The sequence below is a fragment of the Sarcophilus harrisii genome, chromosome 5 (genome assembly GCF_902635505.1).
Source record: "Sarcophilus harrisii chromosome 5, mSarHar1.11, whole genome shotgun sequence".
NCBI classification, from domain to species: domain Eukaryota; kingdom Metazoa; phylum Chordata; class Mammalia; order Dasyuromorphia; family Dasyuridae; genus Sarcophilus; species Sarcophilus harrisii.
Window position 1 is genome coordinate 137095060 of NC_045430.1, and position 25016 is coordinate 137120075.

Here is a 25016-nt window from a genome sequence, read left to right on the forward strand (position 1 = left end):
TTCTCTCAGATCCCACCTTTGAGAGGAAGTCATTCCTGGAGCCTCCAATACTCATTTTCCAGTTCTTTGCCTTCTCATATGATTTTATTCTATTTTTTTATTTACCTTATATGTTCCAATTTGTTTATATTTTACTTCTCCACTAGAATATATGCTCCTTGAAGTCAAGAGTTGATTTTCCCCTCATTCTTTTTGCATTCCCAGTACTTAGCACAGTGCCTTCCCTGACTGAATCAGCTTAAAAGTTGTTTTAGCCCAAAATTTGTAAATTGTTAACAAAAGAAGAGATTTATGTAGTCGTATTATTCACCAAAGCCATCCTGAGTTGATTCAGCAGAATAAAATCCCCTTACTTAAACTACTATACATATCTACTAGCTGAACATTAGAGAATCGGAACAGCCCAGGACTACTGGTATTCAGGTGCTGTAACTGAGAAAATAAGTCAAGAGGTTTAATACTTACTTCTTTGAGCCAATCAAAGATGGTTTGGGTACATTTTAAGGAAAAAAACTATTTTAACTGATTTCTGGCAAAGTTAAAAATATTCTAACACAGGGGTCATCCAGTTGAACCCTCTCATTTTACACATGAGATAAATGGATCCCAAGGAGATTAGGTGACTTGCCTAATGTCACACAGTTTAAGTAGGTGGCAGAGACTGTTTGAACCCAGATGCTCTAACACTAACTTCTTTCCTTTTTCTACTGCACCACACACATATACTGAACCATAAAGCTTAAGTATCCTTTGATTCCTGGGGGTTCTTTCATCCAATAATAGACAGTCAACTCTGCTTGGGTTCTGTAATAAAAAAGGACCAGATTCTGAGTAAATTAATATCTGAACCAATGAAAGGAATATCCAAATCAATGAAATCTTAGTTTAATTGTATTGAGTTGCAATAGTAAATTAATGTTGAACCCATGCAAACAGATTTGTGAAAGCAAAGTCTTAAAATGTTTAAGCCTAACATGGGCTACTAATAATTTTTTGATGATAAATATAACAATGATTCACATGAATTTTGCTCTTTGCCCATGAATATTTAATAATCTTGCTGATTGCTTTACTTGGAATACACTCTTTCATCTATGCTTTGTAGCATAACTGATTTCCTTCAAGTCCTCACTGAAATTCTATTTTCTATGAAATCTTTTTCTGATCTCCCTAAATACTACTGCTTTTCTTTTATTGATCATCTCTAAATCATATATATATATATATATATATATATATATATATATGTATGCATGTATAAAATAGGATTTTTTGCTTTGTTGTATACCCTTAATACCTAACAGAGTCTCTCATACCTATTAGATGCTTAATAAAGCTTGTTGATGATGGACTAATGTCATTTTCATGCCTACTAGAATAGTATGAGAAAGTTTCCGCATAAATCAAGAGGATTTTAAAAAAATATTATCACAATTTATTACTGTTTCACATCATTTTCTTTTTAAATTTTGAGTTCTATATTCTCTCCCAACAATATTATATCAATTACACAGGTAAATTCCTTGCAAAACATTTCCATTTTAGTCATATTTCATAAAAAATAAAATGAGAAAATTATACTTCCATTTGCACTCAGAATTCATGACTGGCCTTGGTGAATGGTATCATTTTTATCATTAGTTCTTGGAAGCTGTCTTGGATCACTATATTGATCAGAGCTGTTAAGTTTTACACAGTGGATGATCAGCATTGCTTTTATTGCACACAATGATCTGGTTCTTCTTACTTCACTTTGCCTCAATTTGTTTAGGTCTTGCCATAGTTTTCTAAAACCCAGTATTTCTTATAGTAAAATAGTACTAAATCACAATGCTATGCTACAATTACTTTAGCCATTAACTAATTGATGAGCTTCCTTTGATTTCTAGTTCATTACTATCACAAAAGGAGATTCTATAAATATTTTTGTATGAATTGAATATTTGGATACCCATTTCCCCATGAAAAATTAATACTCACTTTTCCTGCATAGGTTATTGTCATAATCCTAGCTCCTTTGCTTTCCTTTCCCTTTTACTTTAATCTCTTTGGGATACAAACCTATTGCTGGGTCAAAGGATATAAAAAAAAGTTTATTTCCCTTTTGAGTCTACTTCCAAATTATTTTCCACAAGAGTTCACTCTTCCACCAATAATTCATCTTCCCTCTTACAGTATTTGTCAATTTTGATAGGAGGGAGATGGTGTCTCAGAATTCTTTTAATTTGCCTTTTTCTATTCAATAGTTGGTTGCTGTTATTTTTAATCTCCTCTGACATTTGGAATTTCTGTTAGGTGTGAAGAGGTGCTTCAGAATTGTTTTTATTCTCCTTTCTTTAATCAATACTGTATTAGAGCATTTTTTTTCATATAACTGCAAATAGTTATAATGTATTCTTCTGAAATAAAATCTGTTAGTCTCCTTTGACCATTTGTCAATTGGGGAATGACTCTTATTTTCATGAATTTGAATCAGTTCTATGTTCAGCATATATTTCAGAAATGAGACTTTTATAAGAGAAACCTCCCATAAATTTGTTTTTGATATTTTTTCATTGTCTATGACACATTTTATTGAAAATATAGTTTCCCTGATTATCTTTAATTAGATTAGTTTAGTAGAAGCATCTTAGATTCTGCTTCAACTCTTTATTTTAATTCCATGTGTGTCTTTCTGTTTCAAGGGTGTCTCTTTTAAATGTATTGTTGGAATTAGATTTCTAATATATTCTACTATCTGCTTCTATTTTATGGGTGAACTCATTCCATTCACTTCATAAGTGGTAATTATTCTGTATTTCCTTCTATCCTATCTTCATCTGTTTCTTCTTTCTTTTTATAATGTTGTTCCTCAAAAGCTATTTTGCTTCTAACTCCTTTTCTTATCATCCCTCTTTCTTTTATCTCCTTTCCTTTCTATTTCCCCATTGAGTTAATTACATTTCTATATACAACTAAGAGTATATGAGTCTGTTTGTCTATATATCTAACTACTTCCCTATTTAAATCAATTTTAATGAATATGAGGTTCAAATATTGTCCTTCTCCTCCATTTCCCCCTCCACTAAGGTTCTTCTTTGACTGTCTCTTTATTATAAGAAAAACTTTGCTATTCTATCTCTCCCTTCTCACTTCTCCCAGTGCATCCCTTTCTCATCCCTTCATTTTTTTAGATTATTCCAACATAGTTGATTCATATCCATACCTTTTTGTCTATGTAAACTCTTTTATTTGAAGTACTAGTGATAAAATTCTTACAAATTAAATGTAATCATCCTCTTTCATATTTCTGAAGTTTTATGCTTCTCTTAACTATTGTGTAAAAATATCAGAATTTTTATTGAGCTGTGATCTTTTCATCAACAATGCCTGAAAATCATCTGTTTCTTTGAATATCCATTTTCCCATGAAAAATTAATACTCACTTTTCCTGGATAGGTTATCATCATAATCCTAGCTCCTTTGCTTTCTAGAATATCATATTCTAAACCTTCCTCTTCTTTAACATGGAACTTGCTAAATTTTGTGTAATCCTGATTATGGTTCTATGTTATTTGGATGATTTGACTCTTTTTTTTTTTTTTTTTTTACTATTTTGTCCTTGATCCAAAAGTTCTAAAATATTCCTAAGAGTTTTCATTTTGGGATTCTTTTAAGAGATTATTGGTGTATTCTTTCAGTTTGTATTTTGCCATCTGAATTTAATGTATTTGAGCAGTCATCCTCAATAGTTTTGTTTTGTTTTTTTTTGAAATTTGATGTCTAGGTTCTTTCTTTGATTGCTTTTCAGATAGTCCAATAATTCTGAAATTGTATCTCCTTGACCTGTTTTCCAAGTCAGTTGTTTTTCCAGTGAGATATTTCATATTTTTACCTTTATTTTTTCATTCTTTTCATTTTGTTTCATTGTTTCTTGATATCTCATCTTCCACTTGTCCAATTTAATTTTTAAAGTATTATTTTCTTCAGTGAATGTTTATATTTTCTTTTCATTTGGGCTATTTTTCTTTAAAAGGAGTTTTTTTCTTCAGTGAATTTTTGAGTCTCTTTTACCATTTGGACAAGTCTATTTTTAAGGGGTTGTTTTCTTCTGCATTTTTTGGTATCTCTGTTACCAAGATGTTAATTTTCTTATCTTTTCTTTTTTTTTTTTTCTTTTTTGGAATCACTTTCTTTTTTTTTTTTTTCTTAATTTTTTTTCTACCCTGCCTAGGAATTCTTGTTGGGTTTGAGTTCAACTAGCATTTTACATTGAATCTTTGTATCATTGTCTTGAGTTAATGTCTCAATCTTTCCTGCTGTTATAACTTTCTTATAAAATTCTTTTTGTTGTTGTTGTTTGTTCATTTTCCAAATTTATTTTTTTGATTTTGATTTTATATTAAAGTGGAATGAAGTAGTCCTGACTCAGGCTACAAGCTTTTTCATGCTACTTTTTCTAAAACTAGTTTTAGATGTCTGCAAGTTTTTGGTGGTTTCAAGGTAGTATGATCCTGGGAGATGTTTGGTCATTTCTTTCCTGGTTTGAACTTTAATCGTTGTCCAGAAAATGCTTCTGCTTTGCTGTAGTCACAAATATCATTGTTCTCTTTGCCTTGGAACTGGAATTAGTAACCTTCTTTTTTTGGTGGTCAATACACCGTGTCCTGGGACTATGACCAGGAACTATATATGTAGGTAGTAGAATTGCCATTTATTTACAACTATACCAAGTATCAGTTAAGGGCGACTTGAAATGTCCTTCTCACCAGTTGTCTGACTCCTTTACCATCTTTCAGCTGAGAGCTCACCAAGCCACAGTTGCTACTATTTATTGTTGCTGCCTGTGAATTCTGATCATGCTTCCACCCCTGTGTCACAAACTTCTCCTGGGACTCACTAAGTTTTCATAGTGCAGAAAGTTGTCTCATCATACATAATCTTTTCTTGGCTTTGATACTGAATATTTGGCATGATGAGTTGTTTTAAAGTTTTTTGGAGGATAAATGTTGAGAGACTTTAGATGGGTTGCCCCTTGTCCACCATATTAGATCCTGAGTCTTAGGAGAAATTTTTAATATGCCAGTAATTAATATGATCTTTAACGTTTTGAGTCTTAGACTAAATTTATCTGCTGTATTTGATACAGCTTACATGATCTTGAATTTTCCATTTTTAAAAAAGTCCACTCTACAAATATCATAGCAAGTTCCACAAAAAGCAGATTAGTGATGATAGTTTAGGAATTAAGAGGTCCCTGAGGTACAGAATTATTTATTTATTAAAACACTGATGATTTGATTTTACTCTAACTTTTCATATTTATTATAATATTGGTATATGTGGGATAAGTCTATATTGGTTAAAAATGTTATTGAGACCCCTTTTTTCCTTAGAGAGGAAAGGCATGCATGACTCACAACCTGTGACCCATGTCCTTTTTTACTTTCAACACCCTAGAATGACACTCTAAATGTCAAAATTAAAGAATATTACATGATATTATTTTAACTATGTGAAAGTTGTTTTATTTATTGGAAAATTAAAGTGAACTAATAATGGTACTTGTAGAAAAGAAACATTCAAACATTCTGGCGCTTTTATTTTTTTTGAATTTTGATATGTAAAATGTGTTTAATCAATCACACTCTGTTAGTCATTATATTACATAGCAAAGTTCATTAAAAAACATGTTTAAAGTACAATTTTCCTTTTTTTTAAATCAATCTGTCACTAAATATTTGGGAAATATTCCATCCGAATTGCCTTTCCAGTCCATTAGCAGCTTAAATTCTAAAGGGAATAAATGGATTTAGTGACTGATAAAATTGGCTCCAACTTTTCAACTGCTATGAATAATAATAAAAAAAGTTCAGTTGCTTTTTCATAGACTTATGTTTTAGTTATGTTTCTTTCAGTTTCTTTCCTTCTGCTAGACAAAACTATAGTCAGTTCTTAATTATTCATCCTAATGGAAAAGAGCAAAAGTATTGCTAAACTAATATAGAACCCAACCCCACAAGTATGTATATTTGGTATGGAAGAAAGATGTTTATATGTGAGAATGAGTTTTTCTGGTTCATGAATTTATAAGATATATGGATACCACTAAAACATTGGTCATTATGTAATAAATTTGGATATAGCATGCTTTTTCAAAATCTAAGTTATTTTACTTGACTTTCAAAACTTTCATTTCTTCTCTTCCTTTTATTTTCCTTTTTTTCTCTTCCTTGCTACCTCCCTTACCATACTTGAGATACCTGATCACTGCATCCTGCTGTTTTAATTTGTGACTCTCTTGCTATTTCAGGAGAGATCTCAAACATATTTCATTTCACTCAACTTTTCAAAGTTCTTTATCCCTCTCTAGTTCACTTTCTTTACCTCTTACATCTACTATTCTTCTATAACCATCATATTTAAATCTTCTTTTTTCCTCATTAGAATGTATAATCCTTGAAAGTTAGGAATGAATTGTTTGCCTATTGGGATCAGAACTTCTTAGCATAGTACTCAGCACACGTAAGAATTTAATAAATGTTATTGCTCTCTAGCTATCATTCTAACCATCTATATATCCATCCAACTGTCCAACTATCCATCTATCTATCCATCATGTTTTTAATTAACAGTTCAAAAAAAGTGTCATTAGTCATTAAATAGGATGATCATATTATGATATGAAGGGAAGTTAGAGATATGAAGTAGAACTAAGAAGACTTTGTAATTATTTGACTCTGGGGGATAAGTCTAAGGTGATTATTAAGCTCCCAACTGAAGCTTTGATCTTGAGTAACTGTGAGGATGGTGGTACCATTAAAAGAAATAAGAAAAATAGAGGGAGGGGAAAATTATAATAAATTCAGTTTTTGATATCATGAGTTTGAAGTTGGATGAGTCACTATTCTCTTTTATTTTACACTGTAGGAAATACTCCTTCCTGAACATCCATACTCTACATCTGCTATCTTGTCCATTATAATGTAAACTCCTGGGGAGCAAAGCTAATTTTGCTTGTCTTTATATCCCTAACATTGAGCAAGATGCTTGGAAAATAGTAAATACTTAATAAATGCTTCTTCTTTAGTTCATGTATTTATTTGCATTCTATATTTTTAAATCGATTTTTAAGTTATATGACCGTTATTTTCTTTTTTGTCCTTGGTATTTTAAAATAATTTATCTAGAATTTTCATTTTTCCTCCTGTATTCAATATCTCTTAGATTATGTTAGCATTTTTAGAAAGAATGTTCATTTTTTTCCTGAAAATTCTTAATATAATGTAAATAATGCATAAGAGATGATGTAATGCCTTGTGGTAAAATCCCCTCTCATGACTTTGAATTTTAGTTTTAGTTAGATAAATCTTAACTCTTTTTAATTTACATGCTTAATGTTTATTTTGGATAGAGTTCCCCTGTGAAAACATGAAAAGATATGTAAAACAAATAGCAAATTCAATATTTAACAATGTAGTAACTATTGCAAGTGCCAAAACAGTTTTTTCATTATTGAGGAGATTATAGAATTACAAAGTCCTGAAACATATTCAAACAAGTTAAGAATCATCATTCATAAATTAAAAGGTAATGGGAATATAAAATAACTTAGCTTTACAAATATCAGAACACTGATTGCAAATTGTATTACCTTTTTTCATCTAGTGATATGTGCTTTCTGCTAGAAAGCAGCTGGCTTCTAAGAAGTTGAACTGAAAGGACTTGAGATGATAGAATCTGAAAAAATTCAAAGGGGCTTCAGAAATCATCCAATTATACATCCTCATTTTTTAGATGAGGAAACAATTGAAAGTTATCACAGAGCTAGTTAGAAAAGAAATGGGTTAACTGTTCGTTTATCTTTTTATGAAACAACTGTTGCTTTCTTGAAATCAATATTATCCGTCACTTTATTTATTTATTTGTTTGTTTGTTTGTTTGTTTGTTTTTTGCTGAAGCAATTGCGGTTAAGTGACTTACCCAGGCTCATATAGCTAAGAAGTATTAAGTGTCTGAAGCCGGATTTGAATTTAGGACCTCCTGACGTCAGGGTTGGCAGTCTATCCACTGCACCATCTAGCTACCCCAATCTTAGCCCTTTTTAATACTACTTATGAACCCAAAGAACTAGACTTCCATGAACTAGAATTATTCCCTGGTTCAGGAATCTAAGGCACTGGAAACCTTAATTCAAATCCAGCTTCAGACATTACCTGCATGATCCTGGACAACTCCTTGAACTCTGCTAATCTTAATCTAATGAAGAAGGAAATGAGCAATCACTCCAATATCTTTGCCAAGAAAGTCCTGCAGAGAGCAGTCAAAAGAACCAGACACAACAGAACAAGCAAAACAGTCACATTTTCAGAATGGGAGTAGGCTTTGAGTAATGTGACATAGGATTTTAAGATAATACCCTCATATTTAACTAAGAATTCTTCTAAAATTATGGGTTTTGACTTATACAAACTAATGCTGAGTAACTTACATATACTAAAACAGAGCCAGGAATATATTGTACACAATAACAGCAAGAATGTGTGATGATCAGCTATGCAAGACTTGGTTCTTCTCAGCAGGTCAGTGATCCAAGACAATCTCAATAGACTTTGAATAGAAAATGCTATCTCCATCCAGAAAAAGAAATATGGAAATTGAATATAAATCAACACATGTTGTGTTCATTTCTTTTTTCTTTTTTTTCTCTCCAAGGGTTTTTCCCTTTTATTCTGATTTTTCCCTCCTATCATGATTCATTAAGCAATGTATATTGAAAATAAATAAATTTAAATATTAAAAAATTAGAAATTTTATTTTATTTTATTTTTTATTTTTATAATTTCTCTGTTCCATGCATATTTCTACTTTCCAATTAAAAAAAAAAAAGGATAATAGTAATTAGATTGAATGTGAAGTACATATGCTATTAATTTGACTTTCTCCTTCACTACTTAGTGAATCATGTATACATCTGTATTCATTAATTATATAGCCTATGTTATTTTTAATTTGACACAGCAATATTAATAATTAGCAATCATACTGCATTTTAAGAATTTCAAAGTATTTTACATATAGTTTCCCATTTAATACTCACCAGAATTTTCTGAGCTTGATTATATTATTATCCCCATTCTACAGATGAAGAAACTGAGGCTTTAACAGTTGCCCAGGACCACAAAACTAGAAAGTGACTGAGGCAAACTTTGAATTAAGTCAAACAACTTTGACTTTTAGTCAAACAATATTGACTGTGCTATAGAGATATTATTTACATTTAATACATAAAAAACCATGTTAAAATTGTCCTAAACTTGGCTTTTGTCAACAGTGATTCAGAGCAATTGATGGAGGGTGCCATCCACATCCAGAGAATAAGCTGTGGAGACTACTATATAGTAAAATAGTACAACTTTAAAGGAGTTAAGAGGTTTAGGCCCTACTTTTCTCTCTGCCATTCTTGTTGATAACTCATTTCAGTTGTATCCAATTCTCCACAACCCCATTTGGGGTTTCTTGGCAAAGATACTAGAGCATTTTGCCATTTCCTTCTCCAAATCATTTGACAGAAGAGGAAAGTGAAGCAAATGGCTTAAGTAACTGGCTTACACTCCCATAGCTAGTAAGTGTCTGAGCCAAGATTTGCTCTTAGATCTTCTTGACTCTAAACCCAGCATGCCTATCTGCCCTTCTGTTTACCTTAATCTCTGCTACTATGTAGTTATATTATCTCAAGGAATTCACTTACCTTCTGTCACATTTTGTTTCCTCTGTTTCAAATAGAAAGATTGATTAGCCTAGCTTTTTAAAAAATATATATACCTATCTATCTATCTATCTATCTATATATATATATTTATTCTAGGTCTTTTACTTCCTATTTAAAATATCAATACTTTTATTTGGGACAAATACACGTAATCATGGTCCTTTTGGTGTCTAACGCAATTAATGCCACAATGACATTTGTTCAATAACAATATGCTGAAATCAATCTACAATATTTGGTTAGCTTGTATCAATACATAAATTTGTACAGTATTTTGTAATTATATATATCATCATAATCCAAATATAATTTCAATTCGAAATTTTCATATCTTTGGAAACCCTACTCTTCTGAAACAAATGTTAACAATATTGTACATTGTTTGGTAAAAGCAAATGGCAACAATCATATTCATTTCAAGGGAATAAATACCTCAGAAGAGAATAAAATTCTACCCTCACTATTTTCACAAACCTATAAAGTATTCATTCAGTTGTGCTTCTGATCACACAATTTCTGAAGGCTGGATCTCATTCTCAACCCTATTTGAAGCTGTACCACCAGAATATATCTAGCTATTTGGCACCAAGATCTGGTGAGGGGGAAGGGATTTATAAATACATCTCCCATTACTTTTAATGGGAGCTACAAATACTCTTCTAGAGAACAAAGGGCCCTACAGCATTTATTTTATGATCTGGTACAGATGTAGTTTTCAAGAGCTATTCCAAACCCCTAATATTTGGGGGAGGGGGTCATCTCAAAAGTCTCCACGTTTAAGTCACCAAGTCGGGTATTTTCATTTGTAATTTAATAGCTCAAGATTTGTGCCTAATAGAAGCCTATTTAAATGGTAGAAAATTATGAATATGGAATGCATATGATGGAAAAGATTTTCAAAACAGTGGACAGGTTAGAAGAAAAATATGCTTCCTTAGGCACTTATTAATTTCTTTAAAGCTTTGTCTAATTTTTATAAAGCACTTTCCTCAACAATAACCCCAGGAGAGAGGAAATGAATTTAATATTAGTTCTATTTTTCAGGCAAGGAAACTACAGATAGAGAGTAGGTTTTTTTTTGTTTTGTTTTGTTTTTTTTAAGTACAAAAGTAAGTGTTCCAAAACTGAAACTTGAATCCAGAGCTTTCTTATTATCTTTTTTTCACTGTAACATAAGCAGTACAAAATGTTAGACAGAATTTAGGTATGGGTACTGAATACAATTCAGAAAGTGGTTCATTTGGCCATTTTGTTTATGTTTTACTTTTTAATTGTATTTGACAATTCATTTATAATTATATATTTTACTTTATTATTATATTTGAAATATAATTTACTTTAATAAATCTTCATAAGATGAAAAAAAATTAGAGATTTTTATGAAATGTTATGAGTCAAAGTGTATATTTGCAACAAAATATTTGAGTATATGTGTTTTTGTGTATGTGTTCCATTTTTGTAGACAAAATAAAACTAAGCACTCAAAAACACATTTATTAAGCACCTACTATGTGCCCACAGGACATCTGGATGGTACATAGAGTGTTGGATCTGAAATCAGGAAGACTCATTTTCCTCGGTTCAAATCTGGCCTCAGACACTTACTAATTGTGTGACTCTCCAGACAACTCACTTAAACCTTTTTGCCTCACTTACTTCATCTGTAAAATGAGCTGGAGAAAGAAATGGCAAACCACTTAAGATTTTTTTTTTTTTAATCAAGAAAATCCCAAATGGAATTACAAAGAGGTAGATAGAACTGAAATGACTGAACAACATGTGCCTAGAACTATACTATCAAGATATTAACATTCTATCAGGGGGAATGACAAATACACAAAAAAGTATATATAAAACATATAAAGGAAAGAATGCAATAGTCCATGGCAACAGTTTTCAAAGTATGAAAATTATCTTTTTCTCATGGATGCCAAAATTTTTTTCAGGGGATGTATGAGGTCAACAATATTTTCAAAATAATACTAAAATGTTTTCCTTATTGGTTGAGTAAATATTAATAAACCACATAAATCAAATGTCTTTGGGGAGCTCCTCAATAATATTTAAGAGTACAAAAGGGTCCTAAGGCCCAAAAGTTTGAGAACTGTCTGTCTACACAGCTGTATGAGTAAATGGATTTAGAACTGGTTGAATGAACAGGTAATGCAAGTAATGAAACTAGGTTGATATCAAGTGGATTAAGGATGCTGCTGAAATGTCCCAGAGGTTATTCTTTCCTCTTCAATATTTTTTTTTTCAGTTTCTTAGATACAAGAGTAGCAAGCATGTGTATCAAACTTGCAGATGGTGTGAACCTAGTAGCAATATTTAACATGTGGAACCTTTTATACAAGTCACCTTCTTTAAACTCAAAAGAATTTAGTGAATTGATTCTCTTAGTGAATCAATTCAAATTCTCTTCCAAGTATATTTCATATTCTTTCCTGAAGGTTTGGAGAAGTCATAAGTTCATAGAATTAGGTCTAGAAGGCATCCTGAGGTCATTTAGTCAAAACCCCTAAAGTTACATATGAGGAAACTGAGACAAAGGACTTTCTGGGTCTTTGCCTTTAAGCCTATTTTATTTATTCTCTTTATCTTTTTCCCCTTTGACTTCCTTGTATATCTCACTTCCTTGTATATCATTTTTCAACTAATACCTTCTCTCTACTTCAACTTTGAGCACCAAGTACAATTTCATAGCTGATTGACTAAAATTATCCTTAAATGCCACACTGTTCAAATTGTGAGGTATATGAAAAATCTGTCTTCTACCAGAGCAGCACTTAGAAGAAAAGTGTTAATTTTTTTCCAATTCAAATTAATTTAAAAATGTGTATATATATATATATATATATATATATATATATATATATATACCTATATAGAACACCAATTATGCACAAAATGTTACTTATCCTTTGGGAATATTTTGGTTTACCTAACACAAAGTAAATGAGGTTTGAATTGCTGGATTGTGGTAGCAACAAAATAGAGAAGTAGTCTCCAAAGAGTTGGAGGTGATGATTGTGAAGATAATTGTGACCATTCTATGTAGTCATCAAACTTCCATTCTTTTGTTGGCTCTGCTGCTTCTCCATCCCTGCTCTCATAGAATAATACCATCTAACCTAGATTTCCATAAATCATACCCACAATCCTTGGAGAACTTAATCCTTTCAGCTTTGAAACTCATACTCGGGGACTAAATTGCCTTATCTGAGACAAAATAAGTTTGCAAATTCACTACTTTGTCTAACTGGTCCCCAAATCAGACCAAGCTTCCCATTCCCTTCAGCTATCTTCTCTGACCATTTCACTACCCACATATTCTCTTCTTTCACCTCCTGTTCTATAATCAGTAATGAAAGTAGAACTCTAATACTTTTGAAAAATACATGTTAATTTGAGCTGCCCTATAGAGAAATTCACCATCCCTATGATTCCCTAGATTTAAAAGTCCCTTTTCTGAGTATCCTTCTATGTTATTTTTAATCTTCTTTTCAAATGTAAATTCCTTAAGAATAGGGAGGAACTATCTTATTCTTGTGTCTGTATACTTTATGTTGGCTTGTAATAAGCACTTTAAAATATCTTTTCATTCAACCATTCTTTCATTCACATCATTGTTAGTTTGAAATTAATGAATAGAGCTCAACATAAATGACTATCCATCTAGGAATACATGATTGCTTTCCTCAGTTCTTTTTTTCATACTTTAACGGACCTGTGACCTCATTTAAGAGAATATTGCCTCACTCAGTAGAGATTGCAACACATCCCATATTTTTCATTTTATTTGATTCCTGTTCTTTGTTATTCCACAGAAGACCTACCCATGGTGGGGGTTGGGGTGGAGGGGAAAGGAGGCTTTCCTATAGCTATGCTTACATAACAAACATGCATGTCCTACTTGGCAATCATAATGCATAATCGTTGATGTGTTTCCTATCTCTTGGCTATCATGTTGAATTCTGGGATAATGGAGACATTCAAATGATTCAATTAGAATTTTCTACCAATTTATTAAAAAAAAATTAGAGACATTCCTATTTGACCTAAGTCAAAGTATTTCTTTTAATTTGCTTCCTTTGTATATCTCACAAAGCCTTAGTATAACTAAATCTCTTAAATCAGCTTTGAAACCTATGATGTTTCCTTTAGAGAAATGTTGACTGACTCAAAATTTACTCTGGCTAAAGTAGATGAATTTAAAGCAAGATAAGCTTTTACAGAGTATACTAATGAAGCTAAACTTTTCTCCCTCCTTTAATGTAATGTTCCCTATGTATTTCCCTCATACGTCTGGTGAGAATAGTACTTGCAAAAGTCCATTCATGATACCTTCTTTTGACATGGAAGTGACATTGAATTTTAATAGTGGATGCCAATGGAGTGTTAGGTTTTTTTAAGTTGGCTAGTAATTGAGTACAGTATTCTTGTCTATTCAAAAAAGCACTTTGTCAAGTAAAACAAAATCTAAGCTCAAAGATTCTCGTTCAAAAAGAAGTATTGATGAGGACAATACAGCCTCGCCCAGGAGAGCATCTGCATTAAAATGTTCCTTTCAGATGCGCACCTTTTTGGATGCAAACTCATCCCAAGTATGTCCCTTTCAGATGTAAAACCTATGCACCTTTTGGATGCAAACCTATCCCAAGTATGTTCCTTTCGAATGCAAAAACCCAAATTGTTTTGTTTCTGTATATAAGTAAGCTCTGAGAAAATGTCTCCTTGCAATTCTCTGATATTGCCCACTAAGAGAACATCTTAGTGTCTTTCTCTCTTTAATAAAGTGCCTTTTCTTATCATAGCCTTTTGTGTAGTGTTTCTCGCTGCGAACCTGCCCTAACTTGGTGTTTTGGAGAACTAGGAGACCAGCCCATATTCCTGCCACGATCCATACCTCATCATTTGGTGGCCCGTACGGGGATTTCTTTTAACTGAGGTAAGAAGCCCATTATAATTTCTTCTATAGCGGGGAGCAGCTCTGGTTACCCCAGGTTAGAACCTAAGCTGCTGACAGACTCAGGGAGTCGATTAAGAGGAAATTAGTCGCCTACAAGACGTTGTAGGGATGAAATCCTGGTTTTTTGTTGTTGTTGTTGTTGTTTGGTTTTTTTTTGGACGAATTGTCTTCTTACAAGACACCTTTCTTGAGATGTCTAGAAATCATAAAGTTTTTTGGGCTTGTGGCAAAAATGGGTCAGTTTCTCTCCTCCATCCCTAAAGATTCTCCATTGGGCTATCTCTTGAGAAATAAGAACAAATTTGGTATAAAAGACTTAAAATCGAAAAGGCAACTAAGAACCTTCCTTGGAATGGCTGGTTTCTGCAGGATCTGGATTCCTAATTTTGGGATTATTGCCAGACCCCTCTATGATTCTATTCAAGGTCCTGATAACCTTCCTCTTGAATGGGGACCGGAACAAGTCAAAGCTTTTAAAACCCTGAAAGCCAAACTGACCTCTGCTCCTGCTCTTGCCCTGCCTAACTTACAGAAACCTTTCACTCTGTATGTAGATGAGAGGCATGGACAGGCATTGGGTGTCCTTACTCAGCTTCTAGGGCCTGACCCCAGACCCGTGGCTTATTTTTCAAAGAAACTGGACTCTGTCTCCCTAGGGTGGCCTTCCTGTCTCAGAGCAGTGGCTGCCACAGCCCTGTTAATTGAGGAAGCCTCCAAACTGACCCTGGGTCAGACATTAGAGGTTTTAACCCCACACAGAGTCCAAAGCATTTTAGAAGCCAAAGGGCATCAGTGGCTCTCAAGTGGGAGGCTTACTAAGTACCAGGTTCTCTTGCTGGATACCCCTGACCTGTCCCTCCAAGTCTGTCGTACCTTAAATTCTGCCACTCTTCTCCCTGACATCTCTCAATCGGAAGAGATTGTTCATAATTGTGAGGAAGTTATAGATTCTGTCTACTCTAGTAGACCTGACTTAAAGGACACCCCCCCTTGAGAACCCAGACAGGGAGTGGTTCACAGATGGGTCTAGCTTTCTCGAGAATGGGGAGAGAAAGGCGGGCTATGTTGTAGTATCTCTTCACGGCACTGTGGAGGCCAAACCATTGCCTCCTGGCACCTCTGCACAGAAATCAGAGCTCATAGCATTAACCAGAGCGTTAGAACTTGGGAAGGGGATGAGAGTTAACATATACACGGACTCCAAATATGCTTTCCATATCTTACATGCTCATGGAGCTATTTGGAAAGAAAGGGGTTTGTTGACAGCAAAAAACTCTCCCATTAAACATGCGGGAGAAATTATGCACCTATTGCAAGCTGTCCATGAACTGAGAGAGGTCTCGGTCATAGTGTGCAAAGGGCACCAGAAGGGAGATTCATTTCAAGCCAAGGGAAACAGACTGGCAGACTTAGCCGCTAAGTCCGCTGTCCTTTCACCACTGACTATGGCACCTTTAATTCCCCAACTGCCTGAATCTTTTGTTCCTTCCTATAGCTCACAGGAAAAAGCCCTTGCAGAAGAAAAGGGGTACAGCCTTTCTCCCTCCGGCTGGTTTTAAACGCCCTCAGACCACCTCTTAATCCCGGAGGCAAGTCAGTAGAAACTGATCTCTGGTCTCCACCAGGCCACACACCTGGGGAGAAATGCTCTCTATTCCCTGGTGAAACGCGTTTTCATGGGCCACAAGCTGGGGGAAACAATCAAATAGGTGTGCCAGGCCTGCCCAATCTGTGCCCAGGTAAATCCTGAGGGAGCTGTTAAACCCCCACCTCTCCTGAAGCCAGTCCAGAGGAGAGGCACGTACCCGGGTGAGGATTGGCAGCTAGACTTCACACATATGCCTTCTTGTAGAGGTTTTAAGTTGCTTTTGGTATTTGTTGATACATTCACTAACTGGGTGGAAGCTTTTCCTTGCAGGACTGAAAAGGCCCATGAGGTATCTAAGTGTCTGCTGAAGGAGATCATACCCTGTTTTGGGTTGCCCAGCTCCTTACAGAGTGATAATGGCCCAGCCTTCATTTCTCAAATAACCCAAGGGATAGCCAAGGCACTAAACATCTCTTATCATCTCCACTCTGCCTGGCGTCCTCAAGCCTCTGAGAAAGTAGAAAAAATGAATCACACCCTTAAGAGGGTCCTCACCAAACTCTGTTTGGAGACTAGGGAGGACTGGATAAAGAATCTCCCATTGGGGCTACTTAGAGTGAGAATCGCCCCCCGGGAAAAAATTAAACTAAGTCCTTTCGAACTTCTGTATGGGAGGCCTTTCCTAATCACTGACATCCTAGTAGATGAGGACTTGCACAGAGTCACTCAGTTTGCTACTCAGCTCAGTGCATTTCAAAAGGCGCTCTCTGAATACGCAAAAGAGCACCTCCCTACTCCCTCAGAAGTCTCAAACCAAATCCTGTCTCAGGTCAATCCAGGTGATTTGGTATATCTGAAAACCTGGAAGCCCCAGGGATCAGACCCTCTAGGTGTAAAGTGGAAAGGCCCTTACAAGGTCATTTTAACCACTCCAACAGCTGTTAAACTGGAAGGGTCCCCCAGCTGGACCCATATCTCTAGAATTAAAAATGCTGCTTCTACCTCTCCTTCAGATACCCCAGAGTACTCCTGTGAACCCATTGAGGACCTGAAGTTTCTCTTCCGCAAGACTCCTGGAAAAACTCTGGAGAAAGAAGGCTCTCACTCTAATCTTCTTCCCTCCCCATTATGAAGATCCTACTTTTACTGTTCTTTTCCAGCTCTCCTGGTCTTACTCCGTGGGCCCTGGCAAGTGGGGTGACAACTTCCTGGTCAGACTAGGGAACTCTGCGGGGAATGGGGGTGTCCAGGACTGTTGGGTATGTCATCACCACCCTCAGGGTGGCCCACAGATGAGACCTAATGCATTTGTTGCAAAGGTCCCATTCCCACGTGCCATTATCTCCTCCCTGGATGCCACCCCCTTCGTACTAGCCAGTCCCAAAGGGGACTTCTCTGACCCGACTATCCCCTGCTTCCTGGCTGGGAAGGATCTTGCGTCTATATATCACTACACTACAGAGACAATGGATGTTACTGTTTCTGAGGACGGCCAGGTTTATATCCCTGATGTTGGGACACTGACTTGCACCACCACCACTGTGGGTGCAAGCGACTGTAGTCTCTCTCGGACCTGCCGTAATTTCACTTCGGCAACTTGTACCAGCTGTGTAAAAGGGTCACGGGTCAGGTGCACTTTCGATTATGTACCTCCCCAGAAAGTGACTGTGGGAAGCCCATTCCGGGATTATCCTGGCAAGTTCCTTAACAATGCTTCTAAATTGCCTTCCCAGGGGCTTCTACGTAACCTTTTAAAAACTAACCTCCCAATAGACAGAATGCTTTGCGACCATACTCATCCATGGAGTCAAGCAACCAGGAGACTGCTTCAGAATCTAACCTCAGGTACCGTCTGTGCACCTAAGGGATATGCCTTCCTCTGCAAAGTAAGTTCCCCATCCCCCTCCATCACCTCTCAGAGGCCTATTAAGAGAAATGCCTCTGATTGGAACCCACTCCCACCTGTGATTCTCTCCACCCGGTGCTTGACACCCTTCAAACACTATGGGTCTTGCACCTTAGGCCACTTGATTACCACTTTCACTATATACAATGCCAGTGCCCCAGAGGCAGCCCCCATTCCCCTGAGGAGACATAAGCGGGGATTTTGGGAAAACACTCTGTGGTACTTGAAGAAAGGGGCCGGGATGCTATTTCCTTGGGTTGGATATTTAGAGCATGAAAGCATTCTCTCCAACCTGACAGCCACAATCCACCAGTTTGCCAACTAAACGGCTCATTCCTTGAGAGAGATTCAGGAATCTCTTGACTAGTTGGCTAATATGGTTTTGGATAATCGCATGGCTTTAGATTATCTTCTTGCCTCCAGCGGAGGTGTCTGTGCTCTAGTCAACAGCTCTTGCTGTATGTATATTAACAACTCAAGGAAAGTTGAGTTGCGCACAGAGAATCTTACAGAAGGCTGCCTGGATGCAAGACATCCATGAGCAGTTTCTTACACCCCCCAAGCCCACTGGGTGGGATTCCTGGATCCCTACTGGCACCTATACTAACCCCTCTTCTGATTATTATCCTTCTGCTCATATTCGGTCCTTGTGTTTTCAAATTGCTCGTGAGATTTGTTTCTTCTAGGCTACAAGCTGCAAACTTTCAACTTCTCCTGCAACCCGGGAACCCTGAAATAACTGATACACCAACTTCACATCCACTGGACACTATGGCTGCCACCTTCAGATCTCGCTTCTCTCCTCCAAGCAGCACTTCCCCTTCTTCCCTCCTTTAGGTTGAGCTCTACGCCCATCCCCAGCAGGAAGTAGATACAGAAGACTAGAGACCACCGACCCTTTTCCAAAAGAATTTGTGTTTAGTGCTTGAGGGGGGAGATGATGAGGACAATACAGCCTCGCCCAGGAGAGCATCTGCATTAAAATGTTCCTTTCAGATGCGCACCTTTTTGGATGCAAACTCATCCCAAGTATGTCCCTTTCAGATGTAAAACCTATGCACCTTTTGGATGCAAACCCATCCCAAGTATGTTCCTTTCGAATGCAAAAACCCAAATTGTTTTGTTTCTATATATAAGTAAGCTCTGAGAAAATGTCTCCTTGCAATTCTCTGATATTGCCCACTAAGAGAACATCTTAGTGTCTTTCTCTTTTTAATAAAGTGCCTTTTCTTATCATAGCCTTTTGTGTAGCGTTTCTCCCTGCGAACCCACTCTAACTTGGTGTTTTGGAAAACTAGGAGGCCAACCTATATTCCTGCCACGATCCATACCTCCTCAGTATCACATGTATATGCTAACATCAGAGAGATTCCCTAATTGATATAAGGAAAGGTATCTCTTGAAGCAACTATCTTCTAATTATCCATTTGAAATAAGATACAAAGCAGAATGAATATAATTTCAGGTCTAGAATCATGAAGATGTGAATTCCATTCAAGTTTCAGACATTTACTTACTATATGACCCTGACAAGTCACTCAACCTCTATTTGCCTCAGTTTCTTCACCTGTAAAATGGAAATAAATTTAATAGCACCTACCTCCAGAATTGTTGTGAGGATCAAATAAGACAATAACAGTAAAATACCCAGCACTGTGCCTGACACATGATAAGCTCTAGCTCTTTGTCTCCTCTCTTTCTCTCTCTCTCTCTGTATATATATATATATATATATATATATATATATATATATATAGTGTGTTATAAATAAATAAAATATAAGTCTCAGTATATGCAGTGTTGAAGTTCTTTGACTTAAATTGTGTTTTACAGTTCTTATTAGACCTATATAGGAAAAGATACTATAAGCAATACATTCTATATGTGGCTTCAGAAGTGTGGGAGTTAATGGTGACAAAATGTAAATACAGAACGTGGAACTGGGCAGTCTAAGAAAATTTTATTTTAATTGGAAGGATTTCTGAATTGTCAAGATTTCAGTCTTATTACTAGCTTTGATATAGCAGTGTTCCCTGACTCATTGTGGAGTAATTGGTCCAAAACTGAGTCAGAGGAAAGAACACCACCTACTGAATCACCCCCATTACTTTCTGCAGCACCTGGGTTTTTCTTGGAATTCTTCCATCCAAGTGCAGATCCTATCTGACCCTGATCAGTTTGCAAGGTCTGATAAGATCATAGCCTTGGGGTAGGATGGCAGCAGGCCATAAATATATAAAGCAACTTTACTCTTATGTTGTTATTTTTTTTAAAAGGTTACATGAAGTGTAATTTAATCTTTGGTCACTGACATATGCCCAAATGGGATTTCTTCAAACATAGAACTTCCTTAATGGTTTCCTGGTTGTAAATGAGCTCACCAATTTCCCATTAGAGTAGATTTTCATCATGAGTCCTAATGAACACTCAAGCTCCTCATAAAAGTAGGTTTTTGTTTTGTTTTGTTTTGCTCTTTTGCTGTCATGATTCAGTGGGAAATTTTAAATTGCCAAAAGTCTGGGTACAGGAAACTCAAGCCAGGAAAAAAAAATAAATAAATAAAAAAAATTTAAAAAAAAAAAATATATATATATATATTATATGTATTTAGGTATATATAAAGACATTTATATATATACATATATATATGTATATAAAAATGTTTAGAACACGGGAAGTAAACAATAATGAAATGAAATGCAATGAGAAGAGTATTCATTCATATAATGCTCTGGTTTTCCCAAGTCAAGGGATTACAGGGAGATCTCTCAGACTTTCTTGAAGGCTTAATGAAATATACCATTGCTTTAGTTGTTCAACTGTTTTAAATAAGAAGATAATATTGAAGAAGCTTTGTATATTGTTTTTATAGATGGGTGCGGGGAAAGTGATTTGTTTCTTTAAGTAGTTCACACTGTTAAATATTTTGCCTGCAAAAGATGATCCTTGGTGCTTGTGTGTAAATATCTATATATACATGGAGAAAATGCTCTTTTAATTCTGATATTAAAATTTTTTAGTTTAACATGGGTGCACAGAATAATACAAAAATTACTTTGGTGAAAACCATAACTGTACTTGAGCTTATAATTGTGATGAGTCTAGTCTATCTTTTAAAAAATCACATTCAGAATCTTCAATTCTTCATTAAAAATCACCACAGTGATTTTTATCAAGGAAGCTACATTACATCTCTATCCTTTTTCTCTCTTGTTACTATCCTCCCATTTTTCCCCCCAATTTACACTATCGACCAAATGTACCATGTATATGCACCTACGTTCACTACCCCAAAGTAGATGACTAATTAGAAAAATAGCTGTATTTAAGAAACATTTATAGTTAGGACATTGTTTGAATGTAAATGGATATTGCTTAAATTCCATAATAAAAGTTTTGTTTTTGTTTTTAATCTGTCAGAAAGTTTTTCCCTGTTTATATTTCTCATTAGCTCTTAGATTGTGGAATCTTAAGTTTAGAGTGGAAAGTACCTTGGAGATAGTCTGGTTCAATATCTACTTTTTTTTTCTTCAGATGATGATACTTGTTGGGTAAAGAAAAATATATTATTATGCATGCAGATAAATATAACATAAACAATGTGATTGAAGCAAAAGAGAGTGCTAAGAAATGTAGTCTAGGCAAATTGGAGGAGTGAAAGAAAACTTTTTACTGAAAGGAGTAGAAGTATCATGGAAGAGGTAGAATTAGCACTAAGCCATATAGGAAAAGAAGAATTCTAGAAGTAAGAAATAAGTATTTTCTGCTATAGGTGATAGTTTAAATGAATAAAAGAAATTGTATATGACATATTCAGTTTGAGAAATAGCTAGTTTCACTGATAGAAATAGCTAGTTTCACTGATAGAAATAGGCAAATTAGAAAGTATAAGAGCATATGTTAGGTAAAAATAAATAAAAATTCTATGTTTAAAATATTAGGTTTGGATATTTACACTTATTGGTATCCAGAAGATAGTTGGTTATTTACAATCTGAATTAAGAGGAAAGATGTAGGCTAGAGATATAACTTTGAAAGTCAAACATACACATCTGCATGCATGCATACATACATGGGTTCCATGAGGAAAATATAGGTAATTACTAAGTAATATTAATTCAGAAGCTATAGATTTATAATTTGTGATGCATCAATTTAATTTGTCTAAAATTTATATTTGTACAATTATAAAAAATTTAAATTTGTACAATTTATACTAAGTAAAGACTTAGTTAATGTAGCATGTTATAGTAGAAAATATGCTGGGTTTGAACTTAGAGGACCTGTGTTTGGACCTAAGCTCCACAACTTATTACCAGTATGACTTTGGGTTAATAGGAAGATTAAAACTAAAAAAGTTATTTAAAAATAACATCTAATATTATTGAATTCAAACCCTGAATACAAATGAAGGACATCCTGGGATATTAAAAGAATAGAGCTGATCAATGAACCACTGCTAAGGGCATCTTTGAAATATTATGAATGATTGAAAATGTTGCCATAGAAATGGAGAAGGGCAAATTTATTAGTCCCCACCAAAAAAAAAAAAACAAAAAAAAACAAACAAACAAAAAAAAACTTGTTTTCCTAATGGCCAACATATTTCAGTACAATTCTTTGCAAAATTCTAGACTGCAATTAAAATGATAGTTAGTAGACATCTTAAAAGCATTTTGAAAATAAGAGATGATCACAAAGACTCTTCAGAGCTTGACCAAGAAAAGGTCATGCCTAATTAACCATGTTGCTGTTTTTTTTTTAATAGATAACTATTTTGATAAATTCAGATAATGCTAAAGATATATTTTACCCAGATTTCAAGAAAGCATTTTGGCATGCTCTTTTTGTAGAAAAAGTTGGAAAATGGTATAAACCATATTCCATGGACTTAATTTCTAAATCCAAAAGTATTTAATAGTTTGATATTACCTAAAAAAAGTAAAAGTCTTCACTATAAAAATCTCTAAGGATCTGTCCTTGGTTCTTCACTGTTCAACATTTTTTCTAATGAATTGAATAAAGGATAAATGAAATACTTATCAAATCGTCATTTTCTCAAACCTGGAAAAGAAAGCTAACATATTAAAAAACAGAGTCATGATTGCCAAAGGTCTAAAAAGCTAAATTTTGGGTTAAATCTATTAATATGTGAATTAATGGGGAAAATATAAAGTCTTAATACTGTGGAAGAGATATGATTAAACAAAAATTAATTGAGAAAAATATCTTAGTGGATTATTTTAAAGGACTGAAAACTCAATATGGGTCAACAGTAAGAAAAGGTAGCCATAAAGCTAATTCAAAAAAATGAATTACCTTGTAAGAAGAGCTACATATCATCCAAAACTGAGAAGGTCATTATATGATCTGGTCAGACCTCTCATATAGTAAGTAGGTACTTAAATACTTATTGATTGATTGTAAATATGATAAGATCATTGGCTAACAAAATTAGAACTAGGATAGACCTTAGGGACCTTATAATCCAAACCTCTCATTTTATACATTAAAAGAAAACCTTGTAGCTCAAAGAGAATAAATAACTTACTATAGATCATATGGGAAATAAGTGGCAAAGCCAGGAACAGGATTACCAATAATATTGTAGAGGGCCTCAGATAATAGGGGAACTCTGGAGGAAATATAAGACCCTTCAGCACAGAGGGAACCTGCTGACAATGTCTGGTTTGACTTTCCATCTCCCTTAAGGACTCTCAGTCTTCCTGAGAAGTCAGGGGGCAGTGACAACCTGTGTTGTAATTAAAGCAGAGTGATACCAAGTGGTAAAGAGACATCTCTGTACAATAGCAAGTTGTTAATGTGGTCCCACATACACAGTGTTGCTATAGTTATATAAAGTATTAGAGTATATAAGGCTGAGAGAATTTGGAATAAATGGACTCCATATTTCACCATCCATGTTTGTCCCCACTTCATCACTCTTCTTCTAAGACCAAGAACTCTGGCTAGTCCTGAGATCCTCTAGAGAGCTAGTTCGGACACAATATAATATGTTTGAAACTGTAAAAAGGCATGTATAGGTTTAATAATAGGAGATGGAGAGAAAATTACTTCTTAACATCAAGACTATGTAAAGCTGGAAAAAATTTCCTGTTCCCCACATTTCTAAGCAAAAGCTAGATGACAATTTGGCAGATGTGTTGGGAAGGAAATTTTTGATCGTGTGTGGATTGGACTAGCTGGTCTCTAAAGTGTTTTCTAATATCTAACTTTTATAATTCTGGGAGGTATCTTTTGAATTTATTTGGAATTGAGTTGAAGGAGACTTTATTTTTATACAGATTTTTTTAAAATAAAGGAATTATAATACATGATATTTTACAACACCTCTGCTTTGATGTATGATTTCTTCAAATCTTCAAAAATCTTCATTTTTTCTTTAAAATGGATCCAAGAGAATATTGATATGAATGGAGAAGTTCTAGGAAGATTTTTTTTTTAAATCAGGCCATGTTAAATTCGAAATATCTTTATGTACAAATAAACATTCTCTAGGAAGTGAAATTTAAGTATATATACACACAAACACACACATATACATTCTCTACAGATATAGAAAGAAAAAAAGGATTAACATAAATTGATTGTTGGATTTTCTTCAGAATTTCCTTTTCATTATATTTTTTCTTCATTTTCTTAGAAGCAAAATTGTACTATTTTTGCTAGTTGTGATCAAATTCAGGATGTTGTAGTTATATTTTTTAGACAAACTAGGTTCACCATTCTTTTGACACACCAATGTCTTATTTAATTAGTTTTCATAACATTTCTTCTTCAT